We start from the raw sequence: 21,823 nt of genomic DNA on the forward strand, positions 1-21,823 counted from the left end.
GATCAAGTGATCCGGGAATTCTACCCGGGTAGCTTACCGGGTTGAACACGAGTTCAACCCGGTAAGCTGTGCAGTGTAAACGGAAGCCATGTCGATGCGACACGGCTCCCGATCACAGTGTATGGAAGGGCGGCGCTGGGAGATCATGTGATCTCCCAGCGCCGCCCCTGCCGCGTCACCAGCAGTGGCACCAACCCGGCAATATGCCGGGTTGGTGAGTGCAGTGGGAAAGGGGCCGATGCGGGTCACAGCCGAGTAGCACCCGTGTCGGGCTCCCGGCTGCGACCCGCATCACTAGTGGAAAAGGGGTATGAGTGTCTCTGTGTGTGTCTACAGTGAGTGTCTGTGTGTGTCTACACTGAATGTCTGTATGTGTGTCTACACTGAGTGTGTGTGTCTACAGTGAGTGTCTCTGTGTGTGTCTACACTGAGTGCATGTGTCTACACTGAGTGTCTGCGTGTGTCTTCAGTGAGTGTCTGTGTATACTAAGTGTCTGTGTGTGTGCCTACACTGAGTGTCTGTGTGCGTACATACAGTGAGTGTCTGTCAGGGACGTGCACGTCACTGGTGTCTGCGTAACTGAGTGTCTGTGTATACTGAGTGTGTGTCTACACTGAGTGTCTGTGTGCGTATATACAGTGAGTGTCTGCCAGGGACGTACACGTCACTGGTGTCTGTGTGACTGAGTGTCTGTGTATACTGAGTGTCTGTGTGCGTATCTAGTGAATGTTGGTGTGCGTGTCTACACTGAGTGTCTGTGTGCGCTTGACGCAGTGTGGGCCAGGGGGGTAATTCCAAGTTGATCGCAGCAGGAAATTTTTTAGCAGTTGGGCAAAACCATGTGCACTGCAGGTGTGGCAGATATAACATTTGCAGAGAGAGTTAGATTTGGGTGGGTTATTTTATTTCTGTGCAGGGTAAATACCGGCTGCTTTATTTTTACACTGCAATTTAGATTGCAGATTGAACACACCACACCCAAATCTAACTCTCTCTGCACATGTTATATCTGCCTCCCCTGCAGTGCACATGGTTTTGCCCAATTGCTAACAGAATTCCTGCTGCGATCAACTTGGAATTACCCCCCATATGTAATAGAGTGAGTGTTTCAAAAAATGAGAGGTTTGGTAAGGTTTTGCAGGTTTTTTTTAAGTGTTAATCATTTACACAGCAAGATCAACCTGGTTTTGCAGTGTAAATGATTGCCACTTTAAAAAAAACTGAAAAACCTTACCAAATCTCTCACTTTCTAAAACTCTCACTCTATTACATTTAGCCCTGAGTATCTCTGTGTGTGCGTCTATACTAAGTGTCTCTGTGTGTGTCTATAGTGAGTGTCTACACTAAGGCCCTCATTCCGAGTTGTTCGCTCGGTAATTTTCTTCGCATCGCTGCGATTTTCCGCTAATTGCGCATGCGCAATGTTCGCACTGCGACTGCGCCAAGTAAATTTGCTATGCAGTTAGGTATTTTACTCACGGCATTACGAGGTTTTTTCTTCGTTCTGGTGATCGTAATGTGATTGACAGGAAGTGGGTGTTTCTGGGTGGAAACTGGCCGTTTTATGGGTGTGTGTGAAAAAACGCTGCCGTTTCTGGGAAAAACGCGGGAGTGTCTGAAGAAACGGGGTAGTGTCTGGGCGAACGCTGGGTGTGTTTGTAACGTCAAACCAGGAACGAAACTGACTGAACTGATCGCAGTGGCAGAGTAAGTCCCGAGCTACTCAGAAACTGCAAAGAAGTGTCTATTCGCAATTCTGCTAATCTTTCGTTCGCAATTTTACTATGCTAAGATTCACTCCCAGTAGGCGGCGGCTTAGCGTGTGCAATGCTGCTAAAAGCAGCTTGCGAGCGAACAACTCGGAATGACCACCTAAGGGCGGTATTCAATTCTTTTTACCCCCTTCCACACCCGTTCTGTTTCTGCTGATGACGGGCGTGGTATAATCATTTCAGCTTGCTACCCCCAGGTGCCCAATCCTTTACGCAGCTACACCTGATTACTATGGGTGCGATAACGGGGATCACTTTAGAAAGGAGACAGGGAAGTATTCAAATGATATATCATGCCCAAAGTGTCTGTGGTGGTCATTCCGAGTTGATCGCACGCTGAAACTTTTTGCAGCCCGTGCGATCAGATATTCGCCGCCTATGGGGGAGTGTATTTTAGCTAAGCAAGTGTGCGATCGCATGTGCAGGGGAGCGGGGCAAAAAAGTTTTGTTTAGTTTCTGAGTAGCTCTGTACTTACTCAGCCACTGCGATTACTTTAGCCTGTCAGGTCATGGAATTGACGTCAGACACCCGCCCTGCAAACGCCTCAACACGCCTGCGTTTTCCTCACCACTCCCAGAAAATGGTCAGTTGACACCCAGATCCGCCTCCCTGCTGTCAATCTTCTTGTACTTGCCGCTGCGATCGCTTCTTTCGCTGTTCTTGCCGCTGCCTGGCAACAATGCGGCTGTGCATTGCCGCCCGTGCATGCTCAGTTGTGACCCGTTCGCACGGCTACGAAAAACTGCAGCGTGCGAATAGGTCAGAATGACCCCGCGTGTGTGTGTCTACACTAGGTGTCTATGTGTGTGTGTCTGTGGTTTGATTTGAAATAAAGTTGCCAATTTTCAGAAATTATTTTAAGGTTATACTCCTTTCACACATACATTTTTTTCCCGGGTTTTTGTGGTGTACCAGTATGTGGTGTACTAGTAGTAATATTCCTTTAATCCGGGACACCTATGACTAATAGGCCCTACACACTGGCCGATAATACTCAAAGATATGAATGATCTCGTTCATTAATAAACGAGATGCCGTTCATATCTTTGAGTGTGGAGGCACCAGCGATGAACGATGCGCGGCCCCGCGCTCGTTCATCGCTGGTGCCCGTCCATATTTGATTTCCCTTGAACTCCCCCAGAGCCCAGATAGCACAGAGTGTACAGATTTTGACTATCGGTGCTTGAGATTTTGTCTATGTACGATTTTGACTAAGTGCCAATTTTGACTATACTTTGTACTAGATTGTACACTAGATAGTCAAGATTGACTTGCCTGCATAGTCTATCTAGCCTTACGATACCGACCCCGCGGGAGCGCGTATTGGGATCGAATCTGTATCGCTAGCTGCCTAAACTTTCAGCAGTGGTTAGCAAACCTACAGTAGGCAGCAGTAGGTGTAATATTGTCCGACCTTCAGTAGATGGCAGCACTGAGTAGACTACTTTAATTCTTCTCAGTGCCAGTGACGTTGTTGTTACCAAGACAACGCAGTGATCTCCCCTGGGACGGGCAGCACCGATATTGAGCATGCGTGTAGCCATCGTAACCCACATTTTGCGCCTGCGCACTGCTCCCTCCAACCACATAACCTGCGCACGCGCAAAGTAGTACATGGGGGCTGGGCGGAGGGGGGTGAGTGTGATGAAATCTTGCGCATGCGCTGTATTGATGTTAAAAAAAACACACACATGCGCACACACGTATATACATTAACTGATTACATGTAGGTGCGGAATAGCGCGTGTACGCGGATGAGCAGTGTACTGTGCCGCTTCCACCGCTGTTCCGCTCTCCTCAGTTTCCATGGTGACAAGACCATCACGGCGCCCCGCCCAGTTCTTTGCTACCATGGTGACTGTTAGTCCCCGCCTCCCCATGGTCATGATGCCCGTGTGTGCACCGCCCCCCTCTCTCCCGCCCGTTTCCATGGAGACGGAATGGACCCCGCCCCCTCCCGGCCTCTCGGCCTGTCTCCGCCAGAGGGCGCCCGTTCTCCGGAGAAGCGGCGGCGCCATTCCGGTGAGCGAGATACCGCCAGATGGCGGCTTAGGATTGCTGCTCCCTGCCAGGCGCGGCCCGGGGGTTACCCCCGTTATTATCCCCCTTACCGGGCCCCCCCGCCCCCGTGCACCGCGGGTAATACAATATTTTCCCCGTATCCGCCCCTAGTGGTGCTCTACGCCAGGCCTGGGCCGCGGCCGCCGGGGCATTAACCCCCCTCCTGCCGGATCCTTTGTGCCCCTCACCCGAGGACACCTGGTGGATCGGGAACTGACCCCCCTTACCGGGCGCACTGGGACGAGCGCGGAAGCTGCAGACCAGGGATGTCAGTAGGAGGTGAGCCGGGTGTGTAAGATGGAGGCCGGAGCGCGGGAACGGAGGGTGGGGGAGGGGGGTGGAGCGGGCGGCTGGGGCATCTTCCCGCCACCGGGTCACACCGGTACTCCTCCCCCAGCGCCCCCACCCGCCGTGTCCAGCTTTGTGTGGGCGCCAGAGATGACGTGTGCCCATCACAGGCTCTGCCAGACACTGGCTAGGATCATTAGATTGTCAGCTCTGCGGCCCAGCTGCTCTTTTACCCTTAGGGACATTATATCAGACCATCATTTCCTACTTACCTGATGACAGCTTATAAAGTGTCAGCCTTGTGGCTCAGTAGCGCCTTCTGCACCTCATTATTCCTGTGCTACCCTGGCTGTAGAGTGTCAGCTCTGTGGCCCAGTGTGACCTGTACGCTCAGTACCTGTATTAGCCTCCAGACCAGGCAGGGTCCCTGTGCCTGTCAGTGCAGTGTGGGGGTCCCAGCCGCCATATATGTATATCTGATGTATAGTGTTAAATGTGAGTTACCCAAGTACTCTCTCTCCTGTAACTTTTCCTCCTCATCCTGTTCCTCGCCCCGCAGAGCTCTGGCCACACTCAGGGGTAATACAGGAGCCTAATGGGCCCAAACTGTGTGACCTTAGTTTCCCTCGTTGTTCATATATAGAATGATGTGATGTTATTGTTACATTAGCACATGCCGAGGTGACTGTGCTTATCCTTTATGGCTGGATATCGTACAGCCCTGTGACAGCCTGTCAGTCGTGGGCTCACCTATGAGGATTCTGTGTACATTGCATTGATGAATTGTTATGGTGGCACCAGAGCCGCCCACAGTGATTGCCATGGGTTTCTGTGATAAAGGATTGCCCCTCAGAGGTGGAGGCTATGTTTAAGGCTGAAGTGTTTGTGTTTGGGATCTTGTTTACCCAATGTAAATGTTTTATTAGTTATTTTGTTTGTAAGTTTGGTCTGGCCACAGATATATAAATGTGAAACCATTGAATCTCTATCATCCAGGTCTCCTGCCTATGACGTGCAGGGTGAGGTATGACGCTGACCCATAAATTGTCATCTCATGCTAATTGTGGTTGCTGTGATCTAGTGGTATCTAATGGCTATATTGTTCTAAGCATACAGGTGTGCACATTAATAACTCCTGTATTGTCTGGTGCACTCCGGCCTCTTGTGTTGGATTTTAGCGCACAGGTGGTAATGTGTCCGTGTCATCCTATATTCACAGTGCTGAGTGGAGACTGCATTATGTTGGATTTGACGGTTCACTAAGTAACATTGGTGTGGGCGATAGCTGGTGGAAACGTAAAAAAAAAAATGATGGTATTAACTATATTTTGGTTAAAAAGCCTGTAATTTGGTTGGACCAATTAGCAGTATGTAGGACTTACGGTCATATAGATTGTAAGCTTATGAGCAGGGCCCTCTGCTATTGTTTTGTATAGTTATTTTATTATTGTATTTTTAAATATAATTTTTGTGTATGAATTTTATCATGACAGAATATATAACCTTTTGTAGCAAACTTGTTGCTCCTGGTCAAATATGGACTGTGCTTTATTGCCCACAGCCTGTCCTGCTGGATATAGGACTAGAGCCTATTTCATGTGGGATGTGCACGTGTACTGATCTAAAATTAGGTTGGCTGATCCATTTTTAGTTTGCCGTTGGAAGTCCTTTTGGACATGTGTAAAGACCAGGCGGGATTTACAATGTAACCTTCTCTATCTGTGTGTTGGTCAGCGTCATATTTTTAGCCATTGACAACAATGTGTGGTTGGGAGGAGACAAGTAAATAAAATAAAAGAAATAAATGACCCAATGGCACTTTAATGTTGAGTCTTGCATGCTTTGTGTTGTTTGCCGACACTGTACACATGCTTCATGAAGGTTTATCAGGTCACCTACAATAAAGTGAGCCCTCGGGCTGTGGATGTTTCCTTATGCGTGTGTGAAATGGGTGTGCTTATGCGTTGTTGCATGCTTTACTGCTTACAGCATAATTAAATTATAAATGACAAACAGCAATTTCCGGTTATACAGCAACTTTTCTCTTGCTTCCTTGTCCTCCACTGCTGATCTCTATGGGGGGGGGGGACTTTAGTTGTAATTTTGCGGCCGGTGCTCCTGCCTTAAGTGACGGGAACTATTCAGTTGTTGTGCTGCTGTACGTGATAGCCAGTGGAGTCCATTGCGCAGACTTCTGTTTGCAGCCTTCTGAGGTGCGAGCAGAAATCTGTCTGAAATCGGCCTTTTCAGTTCCCAAACAACAGCATGCCCAGTAGTGTCCACAGGTTTACTCCCTTTATGTGGCCAATCCTGGTGCTCGCACTCCTCACACCCAGGAGCACAAACAATTGAGTAGCTCCAGTCACAAGAAATCTAATTCCCCCCCCCCAATATGTTTGCAGATGCCAAAGTTAGAGCCATTTCCTGAACAGTGGTTTTGGCACACCCTCCTATGATTTGGGGAGGGGATGTAGCGCTTTCCTATCATCATGAAAATTTATTTTTGTAACTATCTGCATCTGTGTGTGGTATTAGTACACTCACTTTTGATTGTCAATGTAAGACGCATCCTGATTAAAGCACTAGGCCACTTACCATATCCAGTTATAAAATGCGACTATGGTGGGAATTAAATTAAAAGCAGGTGATGACTGATTGCGCTCAAGTTGGCCAGTATGGAGTGCGACGGAAAACATGTAATGCCAGCGGGTGTGGTGTCATTCCAGAACAGCGCTTAGCGCCCAACGCTTTGTATTGAATTCCCTCCTACATCATTTAATTTACGCATTGGTCCATTCATGTATATTGTTGCGGATAAATCTACGTGAAGGGCTCTCAGTAGCGCTGTTTCTGGCAAGGCGGTTGTGTTGTTGGTAAAACTGTTATTTGTTGTTTTATATATATTTTTTTTTATCAGTTTGTTTTTGCAGGTTCTTAATTAGTTTATCTTCAGTGTAATACTTGCTGTGTATATCGGCTTGCACAAGACAACCTAATATCCTGATAACTTTACATCTGCCCTTCAAACTGGTGATAATGCAAATAATAATTTGCTGTGATTTATTTTTCTGTCTGAGGTTCAGGTCATTCAGTCCTTTCCCATCTACATAGATAAGGTCTGATGAATAAAACTTGATCAGTGTCCAGCACGGTGTGCGGGTAATCTAAGCCTGCGTTTTTCTGATACTAAAGCCCAGTACCCACGGGCCGATATAGGAGAGATGTGTTCTGAGCGAACCGCTCAGCACACATCTCTCCTGCCGCTCAGCACAGCGCGATCTGTGCTGAGCGTGCGGGGGGGCGCTCATTTCACCCAGCAGGTGAAGTGAGCGACCCCCTAGATTGGCCTGCATGCAGGCCAATCTAGCAGCAGCGCTAGCGATGTGCGGGGCCGCGCATCGCTATCGCCGAGGGGGCTACACACGGAGCGATCATGCTGATATTCTAAGCAATCTAGTAAGATTGCTTAGAATATCGCTCCGTGAGTACCCCCCTTAAAACCTGCCTAGGACATATACATTTATTTACCGTAGTTATTTATGTAGCGCCCACATATAACAGAGCGGTATAGAGAATATTTAGTCATTCACATTAGTCCCTTCTCCAGTATAACGTCTGATCTATAGTCCATATGCGCACACACTAGGTTCATAGCTTTTGTCATAGGCCAATTACCTTACCATTATGTATGTGAATTGTGGGAGGAAACCTACAAAACACGCGGAGCACTAACACTCCATCCATACAAGTAGGGTCTTGGTTGGTGATTGAGCTCAATGCTGTGAGGCCACTGTGCTTTACACCAACATGAATTTACGTCTGTCCAGATAGACAGACTTATCCTTATTTCCTTTGAAATTATACTTTTCAGATCTGCATAAATAAAGCCAGCAATGACTTGTACATGATTTCTGCATTGCCTGTGTTTGTGTGTAGAAGAAGGGGATGGTTTGGCTGGTAATGGTAATATTTATGTAGATAAAGCAAATGCAGACAGTTGTCCACTGTAACCTATAGCAGACTTTCACAATTTCTCTAACGTCCTAAGTGGATGCTGGGGACTCCGTAAGGACCATGGGGAATAGCGGCTCCGCAGGAGACTGGGCACAAAAGTAAAGCTTTAGAACTACCTGGTGTGCACTGGCTCCTCCCCCTATGACCCTCCTCCAAGCCTCAGTTAGATTTTTGTGCCCGAACGAGACGGGTGCAGGCTAAGGGGCTCTCCTGAGCTGCTTAGTGAAAAGTTTAGTTTTAGGTTTTTTATTTTCAGTGAGACCTGCTGGCAACAGGCTCACTGCATCGAGGGACTAAGGGGAGAAGAAGCGAACTCACCTGCGTGCAGAGTGGATTGGGCTTCTTAGGCTACTGGACATTAGCTCCAGAGGGACAATCACAGGCCCAGCCATGGATGGGTCCCAGAGCCGCGCTGCCGGCCCCCTTACAGAGCCAGAAGACAGAAGAGGTCCGGAAAATCGGCGGCAGAAGACGTCCTGTCTTCACCAAGGTAGCGCACAGCACTGCAGCTGTGCGCCATTGCTCCTTAGCACACTTCACACTTCGGTCACTGAGGGTGCAGGGCGCTAGGGGGGGGCGCCCTGAGCAGCAATAAAAACACCTTGGCTGGCGAAAATACATCACATATAGCCCCCAGGGCTATATGGATGAATTTTAACCCCTGCCAGAATCCATAAAAAAGCAGGAGAAAAGTCCGCGAAAAAGGGGCGGAGCCTATCTCCTCAGCACACTGGCGCCATTTTCCCTCACAGCTCAGTTGGAGGGAAGCTCCCCTGGCTCTCCCCTGCAGTCACTACACTACAGAAAGGGTTAAAAAAGAGAGGGGGGCACTAATTAGGCGCAGTATTAACAATACAGCAGCTATAAGGGGAAAAACACTTATATAAGGTTATCCCTGTATATATATAGCGCTCTGGTGTGTGCTGGCAAACTCTCCCTCTGTCTCCCCAAAGGGCTAGTGGGGTCCTGTCCTCTATCAGAGCATTCCCTGTGTGTGTGCTGTGTGTCGGTACATTTGTGTCGACATGTATGAGGAGAAAAATTATGTGGAGACGGAGCAGATTGCCTGTAATAGTGATGTCACCCCCTAGGGGGTCGACACCTGAGTGGATGAACTGTTGGAAGGAATTACGTGACAGTGTCAGCTCTGTATAAAAGACAGTGGTTGACATGAGACAGCCGGCTACTCAGCTTGTGCCTGTCCAGACGTCTCATAGGCTGTCAGAGGCTCTAAAGCGCCCGTTACCTCAGATGGCAGATATAGACGCCGACACGGATACTGACTCCAGTGTCGACGGTGAAGAGACAAATGTGACTTCCAGTAGGGCCACACGTTACATGATTGAGGCAATGAAAAATGTTTTACACATTTCTGATAATACGAGTACCACCAAAAAGGGGTAATATGTTCGGTGAGGAAAAACTACCTGTAGTTTTCCTGAATCTGAGAAGTTAAATGAGGTGTGTGATGATGCGTGGGTTTCCCCCGATAACAACTGATAATTTCTAAAATGTTATTGGCATTATATCCTTTCCCGCCAGAGGCTAGGGTGCGTTGGGAAACACCCCCTAGGGTGGATAAAGCGCTCACACGCTTGTAAGAACAAGGGCTCTACCCTCTCCTGAGATGGCCGCCCTTAAGGATCCTGCTGATAGAAAGCAGGAGGGTATCCTAAAATGTATTTACACACATACTGGTGTTATACTGCGACCAGCAATCGCCTCAGCCTGGATGTGCAGTGCTGGGTTGGCGTGGTCGGATTCCCTGACTGAAAATATTGATACCCTAGATAGGGACAGTATATTATTGCCTATAGAGCATTTGAAAGATGCATTTCTATATATGCGTGATGCACAGCGGAATATTTGCCGACTGGCATCAAGTCTAAGTGCGTTGTCCATTTCTACCAGTAGAGGGTTATGGACACGACAGTGGTCAGGTGATGCGGATTCCAAACGGCATTTGGAAGTATTGCCTTATTAAGGGGAGGAGTTATTTGGGGTCGGTCTTTCAGACCTGGTGGCCACGGCAACAGCTGGGAAATCCACGTTTGTACCCCAGGTCGCCTCTCAACATGAGAAGACGCCGTATTATCAGGCGCAGTCTTTTCGTGGACAAGCGGGCAAAAGGTTCCTCATTTCTGCCCCGTGACAGAGGGAGAGGAAAAAGGCTGCAGAAATCAGCCAGTTCCCAGGAACAGAAACCCTCTCCCGCCTCTGCCAAGCCCTCAGTATGACGCTGGGGCTTTACAAGCAGAATCAGGCACGGTGGGGGGCCCGTCTCAATGAATTTCAGCGCGCAGTGGGCTCACTCGCAAGTAGACCCCTGGATCCTTCAGGTGATATCTCAGGGGTACAAATTGGAATTCGAGACGTCTCCCCCTCGCCGTTTCCTAAAGTCGGCTTTACCGATGTCTCCTTCTGACAGGGAGACAGTTTTGGAAGCCATTCACAAGCTGTATTCCCAGCAGGTGATAATCAAGGTACCCCTCCTGCAACAGGGAACGGGGTATTATTCCACACTGTTGTGGTACCGAAGCCGGACGGCTCGGTGAGACCGATTCTAAATCTAAAATCTTTGAACACTTACATACAGAGGTTCAAATTCAAGATTGAGTCACTCAGAGCAGTGATTGCGAACCTGGAAGAAGGGGACTACATGATGTCTCGGGACATCAAGGATGCTTACCTTCATGTCCCAATTTACCCTTCTCACCAAGGGTACCTCAGGTTTATGGTACAGAACTGTCACTATCGGTTCAGACGCTGCCGTATGGATGGTCCACGGCACCCCGGGTCTTTACCAAGGTAATGGCCGAAATGATGATATTCCTTCGAAGGAAGGGAATTTTAGTTATCCCTTACTTGGACGATTCCCTGATAAGGGTAAGATCCAGGGAACAGTTGGAGGTCGGTGTAGCACTATCTCAGGTAGTGTTGCGGCAGCACGATTGGATTCTCAATATTCCAAAATCGCAGCTGGTTCCGACGACTCGTCTTCTGTTCCTAGGGATGATCCTGGACACAGTCCAGAAAAAGGTGTTTCTCCCGGAGGAGAAAGCCAGGGAGTTATCCGAGCTAGTCAGGAACCTCCTAAAACCGAGCCAACTCTCAGTGCATCAATGCACAAGGGTTCTGGGTAAAATGGTGGCTTCCTACGAAGCAATCCCATTCGGCAGATTCCACGCAAGAACTTTCCAGTGGGACCTGCTGGACAAATGGTCCGGGTCACATCTTCAGATGCATCAGCGGATAACCCTGTCACCAAGTACAAGGGTGTCCCTCCTGTGGTGGTTGCAGAGTGCTCATCTTCTAGAGGGCCGCAGATTCGGCATTCAGGACTGGGTCCTGGTGACCACGGATGCCAGCCTGCGAGGCTGGGGAGCAGTCACACAGGGAAGGAATTTCCAGGGCTTATGGTCAAGCCTGGAGACATCACTTCACATAAATATCCTGAAGCTAAGGGCCATTTACAATGCTCTAAGCTTAGCAAGACCTCTGCTTCAAGGTCAGCCGGTGTTGATCCAGTCGGACAACATCACGGCAGTCACCCACGTAAACAGACAGGGTGGCACAAGAAGCAGGAGGGCAATGGCAGAAGCTGCAAGGATTCTTCGCTGGGCGGAAAATCATGTGATAGCACTGTCAGCAGTATTCATTCCGGGAGTGGTCAACTGGGAAGCAGACTTCCTCAGCAGACACGACCTCCACCCGGGAGAGTGGAGACTTCACCCAGAAGTCTTCCACATGATTATAAACCGTTGGGAAAAACTCGACAGGTATTGCGCCAGGTCAAGGGACCCTCAGGCAATAGCTGTAGACGCTCTGGTAACACCGTGGGTGTACCAGTCAGTGTATGTGTTCCCTCCTCTGCCTCTCATACCCAAGGTACTGAGATTGATAAGATGGAGAGGAGTAAGCACTATATTCGTGGCTCCGGATTGGCCAAGAAGGACTTGGTAACCGGAACTTCAAGAGATGCTCACGGAGGATCCGTGGCCTCTACCTCTAAGAAGGGACCTGCTCCAGCAAGGACCCTGTCTGTTCCAAGACTTACCGCGGCTGCGTTTGACGGCATGGCGGTTGAACGCCGGATCCTGAAGGAAAAAAGGCATTCCGGATGAAGTCATCCCTATCCTGATCAAAGCCAGGAAGGATGTAACCGCAAAACATTATCACCGCATTTGGCGAAAATATGTTGCGTGGTGCGAGGCCAGCAAGGCCCGACGGAGGAAATTCAACTGGGTCGATTCCTACATTTCCTGCAAACAGGAGTGTCTATGGGCCTGAAATTGGGGTCCATTAAGGTTCAAATTTCGGCCCTGTCAATTTTCTTCCAAAAAGAACTAGCTTCAGTCCCTGAAGTTCAGACGTTTGTAAAAGGGGTACTGCATATACAGCCTCCTTTTGTGCCTCCAGTGGCACTTTGGGATCTCAATGTAGTTTTTGGGTTCCAAAAGTCACATTGGTTTGAACCACTTAAATCTGTGGAGTTAAAATATCTCACATGGAAAGTGGTCATGCTGTTGGTCCTGGCCTGGGCCAGGCGCGTGTCAGAATTGGCGGCTTTATCCTGTAAAAGCCCTTATCTGATTTTCCATTCGGACAGGGCGGAATTGAGGACTCGTCCTCAGTTTCTCCCTAAGGTGGTTTCAGCGTTTCACCTGAACCAACCTATTGTGGTGCCTGCGGCTACTAGGGACTTGGAGGACTCCAAGTTGCTAGACGTTGTCAGGGCCCTGAAAATATGTTTCCAGGATGGCTGGAGTCAGAAAATCTGACTCGCTGTTTATCCTGTATGCACCCAACAAGCTGGGTGCTCCTGCTTCTAAGCAGACTATTGCTCGTTGGATTTTTAGTACAATTCAGCTTGCACATTCTGTGGCAGGCCTGCCACAGCCAAAAATCTGTAAATGCCCACTCCACAAGGAAGGTGGGCTCATCTTGGGCGGCTGCCCGAGGGGTCTCGGCTTTACAACTTTGCCGAGCAGCTACTTGGTCAGGAGCAAATACGTTTGTAAAATTCTACAAAATTGATACCCTGGCTGAGGAGGACCTGGAGTTCTCTCATTTGGTGCTGCAGAGTCATCCGCACTCTCCCGCCCGTTTGGGAGCTTTGGTATAATCCCCATGGTCCTTACGGAGTCCCCAGCATCCACTTAGGACGTTAGAGAAAATAAGAATTTACTTACCGATAATTCTATTTCTCGTAGTCCGTAGTGGATGCTGGGCGCCCATCCCAAGTGCGGATTGTCTGCAATACTGGTACATAGTTATTGTTACCAAAAAATCGGGTTATTGCTGTAGTGAGCCATCTTTTCTAGAGGCTCCTCTGTTATCATGCTGTTAACTGGGTTTAGATCACGAGTTATACGGTGTGATTGGTGTGGCTGGTATGAGTCTTACCCGGGATTCAAAATCCTTCCTTATTGTGTACGCTCGTCCGGGCACAGTATCCTAACTGAGGCTTGGAGGAGGGTCATAGGGGGAGGAGCCAGTGCACACCAGGTAGTTCTAAAGCTTTACTTTTGTGCCCAGTCTCCTGCGGAGCCGCTATTCCCCATGGTCCTTACGGAGTCCCCAGCATCCACTACGGACTACGAGAAATAGAATTATCGGTAAGTAAATTCTTATTTTTTCTAGCCCTATTTGAAAGTAAAATCGGATATCTGGTTGCTCTGGGTTACGGCATAATTCTCTGGTTTCTGCACCTTTTTTTGATAAACATTTTGTCCTATTTGGGCTCCTGATATTTCCTTTATGCCAGAACAACTTTCTGATGGTTTTGATGGTGATGGCAAATAATGTAATGTGCATCCATTCAGGACATTCCTTGAAGTGTTTGTCTACAAAAAATGTGCATCAGCAAACTGCATTTGGACAGTGCACAGTAAATAATAGTACTCCCGTCTATCCATCCGCAGATTACAGGCCTAGCTGCCTGGGCATTCTTTACATGGCTTGGAGAGTGAGCTGTGTACTGAGGGGGTGGACTGATGAATTGTAGTTTACATTGCACTGTATTGTACCCTGCGCCCACTCAGCAAGGCACAGAGAACCCCTGCAATCAGTCACCCATGTGTAAGCACATGAGCATTATTATTTTATGATATGCTGCCCATTTGGGTTCCTTTCTTTTGCAAAAACCCTTTGTGTTGGATGAGGCTGCGATATAACGAGAACAGCCAAAGTGGATATTGCTTCAGCTTTTGAAAACCGTTCAGTGACTCAGAGCCCTATGTATGGAGTACAGCCTTCTCTTTGTGCCACACCAATAGTGAAACGTTAGTGGCTTTCTGTATGATACCACTCCCTTTAAGACCATGAGTAGACCTAGCCATGCTAAGTGAAACCAGCACACACCACAGTACATCCATCAGAGCCCTTCCATAGTTGAAACAAACTTTGGATTTTGATTGAAGCCTCGGCTGACTGTTATATTTACTCCCAGTAGGCTAATGTTTTGGTTTTTGCCCTACTTTACTGCATATTTGTGGTTGCAGAATCTCAGCTGCTGTGGGTGGACTCTGCGCCAATATTTGCGCAGTTGAGTGATTATTGGCTCCTGCGCATGCTTGAAAACCCTTATAGGGCGTGTGTACCACTGACTGCACAGAGACTGCTGTTGTGTACGGAGTCGCTGGTGACCTGAAGTGAAGGAAAAAGAGACCATCTCATGGGCGTTTTATGGGAGTGTCATGGCCGTGTTGGTGAATGCGGCTGCTTTCCCAAATGCAGAACCGCAAAGGCTATGTTTACAGGGATTTCAGAAGGAGACGTGGAATCTGCCATAGGCTGGTGAAGGTTTTTAATGGTGTACAGAATGGTGGAGTGTTGAGAACCACTGAATGAGCTGCACTTTCCACGAGCATTGAAAGTGGGTGTCTCTGCTAGGACAATGTGGCACTCGTGTGGAAGGCTGAAACTAGCATTTGCATTTTAGCACCACTGTGACTCTGCAAAAAGATGCAGACTCGCATGCATTGGCGCTGGGGAGGCTTTTTTTTTTCAATCCTAGAGATTTGGGATTGAAAAATGATAAATCCTGAGATTCCTGGGATTGGTTTGTTTACCTTTTTCAATGTCACCGCCCAGCCAATTTAGCATCCTCTGGACGGGCGGGTTGTCCACTTGCTGTGGGCGGTGAGGTCTGGACGGCTGGCGTTAGGCTGTGTAGCGTAACCTCTGACATCAAGTCACACTATGTAGTGCGCACAGCCAGAGGAAGGGGCAGCTAGGCTGCCTAATCCAAAAATCCCTGGGATTGGAAGCGCCATTACAGAAATTGAATCCAGGCCAATTTTAGGCCTAAATCCCAGGATCCCGCCGATCCCGGGATTGGCAACAGCAACCTCTGAATCTGCTGCTGCGATATCATCACTGAAGCCACTGCTCTAATGCAAGCCATATACAGTCTGTTCATTACTATAGCCTCACTGTGCCCCAGTAGTCACTCGTGGCCTTATTCAGAGTTAGTCTGAAAACTTTATAGTAATTGCTATTTAGTCTCCCCTGCAAAACTGAACTGCAACTAACCCCTTACCCCTCTTTGTCGTATCAGGCTCCAATAAGACTTGATATTGACTGGAGGTGTGGTTTTACAGGCACTACTTTAAATGCTAATAATTGCAGCACACAATGAAAATATATTAACGTTAATGGGGGGTATTCAATTGATGTCTGATCCTTTCTAACGGAAATCTCGACAGTGTCAATCCGACTTTTCTCTATCGTCCTAAGTGGATGCTGGGGTTCCTGAAAGGACCATGGGGAATAGCGGCTCCGCAGGAGACAGGGCACAAAAGTAAAGCTTTTACAGGTCAGGTGGTGTGTACTGGCTCCTCCCCCTATGACCCTCCTCCAGACTCCAGTTAGATTTTTGTGCCCGGCCGAGAAGGGTGCAATTCTAGGTGGCTCTCATAAAGAGCTGCTTAGAGAGTTTAGCTTAGGTTTTTTATTTTACAGTGATTCCTGCTGGCAACAGGATCACTGCAACGAGGGACAGAGGGGAGAAGAAGTGAACTCACCTGCGTGCAGGATGGATTGGCTTCTTGGCTACTGGACATGAAGCTCCAGAGGGACGATCACAGGTACAGCCTGGATGGTCACCGGAGCCACGCCGCCGGCCCCCTCACAGATGCTGAAGCAAGAAGAGGTCCAGAATCGGCGGCTGAAGACTCCTGCAGTCTTCTTAAGGTAGCGCACTGCAGCTGTGCGCCATTTTCCTCTCAGCACACTTCACACGGCAGTCACTGAGGGTGCAGGGCGCTGGGGGGGGGCGCCCTGGGAGGCAAATGAAAACCTTAAAAAGGCTAAAAATACCTCACATATAGCCCCAGAGGCTATATGGAGATATTTACCCCTGCCTAAATGTACTAAATAGCGGGAGACGAGCCCGCCGAAAAAGGGGCGGGGCCTATCTCCTCAGCACACGGCGCCATTTTCTGTCACAGCTCCGCTGGTCAGGAAGGCTCCCAGGTCTCTCCCCTGCACTGCACTACAGAAACAGGGTATAACAGAGAGGGGGGGCAGAATAAATGGCAATATATTAATATAAAAGCAGCTATAAGGGAGCACTTAATCATAAGGCTATCCCTGTCATATATAGCGCTTTTTGGTGTGTGCTGGCAGACTCTCCCTCTGTCTCCCCAAAGGGCTAGTGGGTCCTGTCTTCGTATAGAGCATTCCCTGTGTGTCTGCTGTGTGTCGGTACGTGTGTGTCGACATGTATGAGGACGTTATTGGTGTGGAGGCGGAGCAATTGCCAAATATGAGGATGTCACCTCCTAGGGGGTCGACACCAGAATGGATGCCTTTATTTGTGGAATTACGGGATAGCGTCAACTCGCTTAAGCAGTCGTTTGCCGACATGAGGCGGCCGGACACTCAATTAGTGTCTGTCCAGGCGCCTCAAACACCGTCAGGGGCTGTAAAACGTCCCTTGCCTCAGTCGGTCGACACAGACCCAGACACAGGCACTGATTCCGGTGGTGAAGGTGACGAATCAACCGTATTTTCCAGTAGGGCCACACGTTATATGATTTTGGCAATAAAGGAGATGTTACATTTAGCTGATACTACAGGTACCACTAAACAGGGTATTATGTGGGGTGTGAAAAAACTACCAGTAGTTTTTACCGAATCAGAAGAATTAAATGACGTGTGTGATGAAGCGTGGGGTGCCCCGATAAAAAACTGCTAATTTCAAAGAAGTTATTGGCTTTATACCCTTTCCCGCCAGAGGTTAGGGAGCGCTGGGAAACACCTCCTAGGGTGGACAAAGCGCTAACACGCTTATCAAAACAAGTGGCGTTACCCTCTCCTGAGACGGACGCACTTAAAGATCCATCAGATAGGAGGATGGAAAATATCCAAAAAGGTATATACACACATGCAGGTGTTATACTACGACCAGCTATTGCGACTGCCTGGATGTGCAGTGCTGGGGTAGTTTGGTCAGAGTCCCTGATCGAAAATATTGATACCCTGGACAGGGACAATATTTTACTGTCGTTAGAACAAATAAAGGATGCATTTCTTTATATGCGTGATGCACAGAGAGATATCTGCACACTGGCATCACGGGTAAGTGCTATGTCCATTTCGGCCAGAAGAGCTTTATGGACACGACAGTGGACAGGCGATGCGTAGAGGAGTTATTTGAGGTCGGTCTATCGGATTTGGTGGCCACGGCTACGGCCGGGAAATCCACCTTTCTACCTCAAGTCACTCCCCAACAGAAAAAGGCACCGACCTTTCAACCGCAGCCCTTTCGTTCCTTTAAAAATAAGAGAGCAAAGGGCTATTCATATCTGCCACGAGGCAGAGGACGAGGGAAGAGACAGCAACAGGCAGCTCCTTCCCAGGAACAGAAGCCCTCCCCGGCTTCTACAAAAGCCTCAGCATGACGCTGGGGCTTCGCAAGCGGACTCGGGGGCGGTAGGCGGTCGTCTCAAAAATTACAGCGCGCAGTGGGCTCACTCGCAGGTAAATCCCTGGATCCTGCAGATAATATCTCAGGGGTACAGGTTGAAATTAGAGACAGAGCCACCTCGCCGTTTCCTGAAGTCTGCTTTACCAACGTCCCCCTCAGAAAGGGAGACGGTTTTGGAAGCCATTCACAAGCTGTATTCTCAGCAGGTGATAGTCAAGGTACCTCTTCTACAACAAGGGAAGGGGTATTATTCCACTCTATTTGTGGTACCGAAGCCGGATGGCTCGGTAAGGCCTATTCTAAATCTGAAGTCCTTGAACCTATACATAAAGAAGTTCAAGTTCAAGATGGAGTCACTCAGAGCAGTGATAGCGAACCTGGAAGAAGGGGACTTTATGGTATCCTTGGACATCAAGGATGCGTATCTCCACGTTCCAATTACCCCTCACACCAGGGGTACCTCAGGTTCGTTGTACAAAACTGTCACTATCAGTTTCAGACGCTGCCGTTTGGTTTGTCCACGGCACCTCGGGTCTTTACAAAGGTAATGGCCGAGATAATATTTCTTCTTCGAAGAAAAGGCGTATTAATTATCCCATACTTGGACGATCTCCTAATAAGGGCAAGGTCCAGAGAACAGCTAGAGATGGGTTTAGCACTATCTCAAGAGGTGCTAAAGCAGCACGGATGGATTCTGAATATTCCAAAATCCCAATTAATGCCGACAACTCGTCTGCTGTTCCTGGGGATGATTCTGGACACAGTTCAGAAAAAGGTTTTTCTTCCCGAAGAAAAAGCCAAGGAGTTATCTGACCTGGTCAGGAACCTCCTAAAACCAGGAAAGGTGTCTGTACATCAATGCACAAGAGTCCTGGGAAAAAATGGTAGCTTCTTACGAAGCAATCCCTTTCGGCAGATTCCATGCAAAGGGATCTGTTGGACAAATGGTCAGGGTCGCATCTTCAGATGCACCTGCGGATAACCCTGTCGCCGAGGACAAGGGTATCCCTTCTGTGGTGGTTGCAGGAGGCTCATCTATTGGAGGGCCGCAGATTCGGCATACAGGATTGGATCCTGGTGACCACGGATGCCAGCCTGAGAGGCTGGGGAGCAGTCACACAGGGAAGAAATTTCCAGGGAGTGTGGTCGAGCCTGAAAAAGTCTCTTCACATAAGCATTCTGGAACTAAGAGCAATCTACAATGCTCTAAGCCAGGCGGAACCTCTGCTTCAAGGAAGACCGGTGTTGATCCAGTCAGACAACATCACGGCAGTCGCCCATGTAAACAGACAGGGCGGCACAAGAAGCAGGAGGGCAATGGCAGAAGCTGCCAGGATCCTTCGCTGGGCGGAGAATCACGTGATAGCACTGTCAGCAGTATTCATCCCGGGCGTGGACAACTGGGAAGCAGACTTCCTCAGCAGACACGACCTTCACCCGGGAGAGTGGGGACTTCATCCAGAAGTTTTCCACATGCTATTAAACCGTTGGGTAAAACCAATGGTGGACATGATGGCGTCTCGCCTCAACAAAACACTGGACAGGTATTGCGCCAGGTCAAGAGATCCGCAGGCAATAGCTGTGGACGCGCTGGTAACACCTTGGGTGTACCAGTCGGTATATGTGTTTCCTCCTCTGCCTCTCATACCAAAGGTATTGAGGATTATACGGCAAAGAGGAGTAAGACTAGTGGCTCCGGATTGGCCAAGAAGGACTTGGTACCCGGAACTTCAAGAGATGGTCACGGACGATCCGTGGCCTCTACTTCTGAGAAGGGACCTGCTTCAGCAGGGTCCTTGTCTTTTTCAAGACTTACCGCGGCTGCGTTTGACGGCATGGCGTTGAATGCCAGATCCTAAAAGGAAAAGGCATTCCAGAAGAAGTCATTCCTACCTTGATAAAGGCAAGGAAGGAAGTCACCGCGAAGCATTATCGCCGTATTTGGCGAAAATATGTTGCGTGGTGCGAGCAGCGGAGTGCTCCGATGGAGGAATTTCAACTGGGTCGTTTTCCTACATTTCCTGCAATCAGGATTGTCTATGGGTCTCAAATTGGGATCTATTAAGGTTCAAATTTCGGCCCTATCAATATTCTTCCACAAAGAATTGGCCTCAGTCCCTGAGGTCCAGATTTTTATCAAAGGAGTACTGCATATACAGCCTCCTGTGGTGCCTAAGGTGGCACCGTGGGATCTAAATGTAGTTTTAGATTTCCTCAAATCCAATTGGTTTGAACCACTAAAGAATGTGGATTTGAAATATCTCACATGGAAAGTGACTATGTTACTGGCCCTGGCTTCGGCCGGGAGAGTATCTGAACTGGCGGCTTTGTCTTATAAAAGCCCTTATTTAATTTTCCATTCGACATAGGGCAGAGCTGCGGACGCGTCCGCATTTTCTCCCTAAGGTGGTATCAGCGTTTCACCTGAACCAGCCTATTGTAGTGCCTGCGGCTACAGACGACTTGAAGGACTCCAAGTTGTTGGACGTTGTCAGAGCCTTAAAAATATACATTTAAAGGACGGCTGGAGTCAGAAAATCTGACTCGCTGTTTATACTGTATGCACCCAACAAGTTGGGTGCACCTGCTTCTAAGCAGTCGATTGCTCGTTGGTTTTGTAACAAAATTCAACTTGTACATTCTGTGGCAGGCCTGCCACAGCCTAAATCTGTTAAGGCCCATTCCGCAAGGAAGGTGGGCTCATCTTGGGCGGCTGCCCGAGGGGTCTCGGCATTACAACTCTGCCGAGCAGCTACGTGGTCAGGGGAGAACACGTTTGTAAATTTTTACAAATTTGATACCCTGGCAAAGGAGGACCTGGAGTTCTCTCATTCGGTGCTGCAGAGTCATCCGCACTCTCCCGCCCGTTTGGGAGCTTTGGTATAATCCCCATGGTCCTTTCAGGAACCCCAGCATCCACTTAGGACGATAGAGAAAATAAGAATTTACTTACCGATAATTCTATTTCTCGGAGTCCGTAGTGGATGCTGGGCGCCCATCCCAAGTGCGGATTATCTGCAATACTTGTACATAGTTATTGTTAACTAATTCGGGTTATTGTTTAGGAAGCCATCTTTCAGAGGCTCCTCTGTTATCATACTGTTAACTGGGTTTAGATCACAAGTTGTACGGTGTGATTGGTGTGGCTGGTATGAGTCTTACCCGGGATTCAAAATCCTCCCTTATTGTGTACGCTCGTCCGGGCACAGTACCTAACTGGAGTCTGGAGGAGGGTCATAGGGGGAGGAGCCAGTACACACCACCTGACCTGTAAAAGCTTTACTTTTGTGCCCTGTCTCCTGCGGAGCCGCTATTCCCCATGGTCCTTTCAGGAACCCCAGCATCCACTACGGACTCCGAGAAATAGAATTATCGGTAAGTAAATTCTTATTTTTTTGAAATCTGATTGACATTGTCGGAAACGGGGCTAAAACCTGTGATTTGGCCGCTAATCCCGACAAAACACGTGCATCCGCGGCTAATCCGCCGATCCAGGTGTTTTCCGACAAGTTGGAATTGCTGACCTGTCTGTCTGATCACTGCAAAATAATCATTGCTCCTGATTTTTACTTCATGTAATATTACTTTTTATTTTTGACTGTTGTGACCAATCGGACACAGTCATCATTAGCAGTATTAGTCATAACTATTTATGTTATACTTACACCAATGGTAGAGCTTATTGATGCAGGTCTGACCCCTTCAGGAGGCTGCGTTTAACAATTTTGTCAAAGAGGTTTGTCTCAGTATGC

At 48.5% G+C, this 21,823-nt stretch overlaps 1 protein-coding gene across 2 annotated transcripts in view; it reads left to right on the top strand.

The window, feature by feature from the left end:
• Positions 1–3,685: 3,685 nt before the first annotated feature.
• Positions 3,686–21,823, top strand: part of STAG1 (STAG1 cohesin complex component) — a 331,398-nt gene continuing 313,260 nt past the window's right edge. The window contains exon 1 of one of the 2 annotated variants that reach the window (XM_063915509.1): positions 3,686–4,114. The gene's annotated coding sequence lies outside the window, so the exon portion shown is untranslated. The remainder of the gene's footprint in view (positions 4,115–21,823) is intronic. The other variant, XM_063915510.1, reaches the window with a different exon arrangement.

This window comes from Pseudophryne corroboree, chromosome 4 (assembly GCF_028390025.1).
Source record: "Pseudophryne corroboree isolate aPseCor3 chromosome 4, aPseCor3.hap2, whole genome shotgun sequence".
NCBI lineage: Eukaryota > Metazoa > Chordata > Amphibia > Anura > Myobatrachidae > Pseudophryne > Pseudophryne corroboree.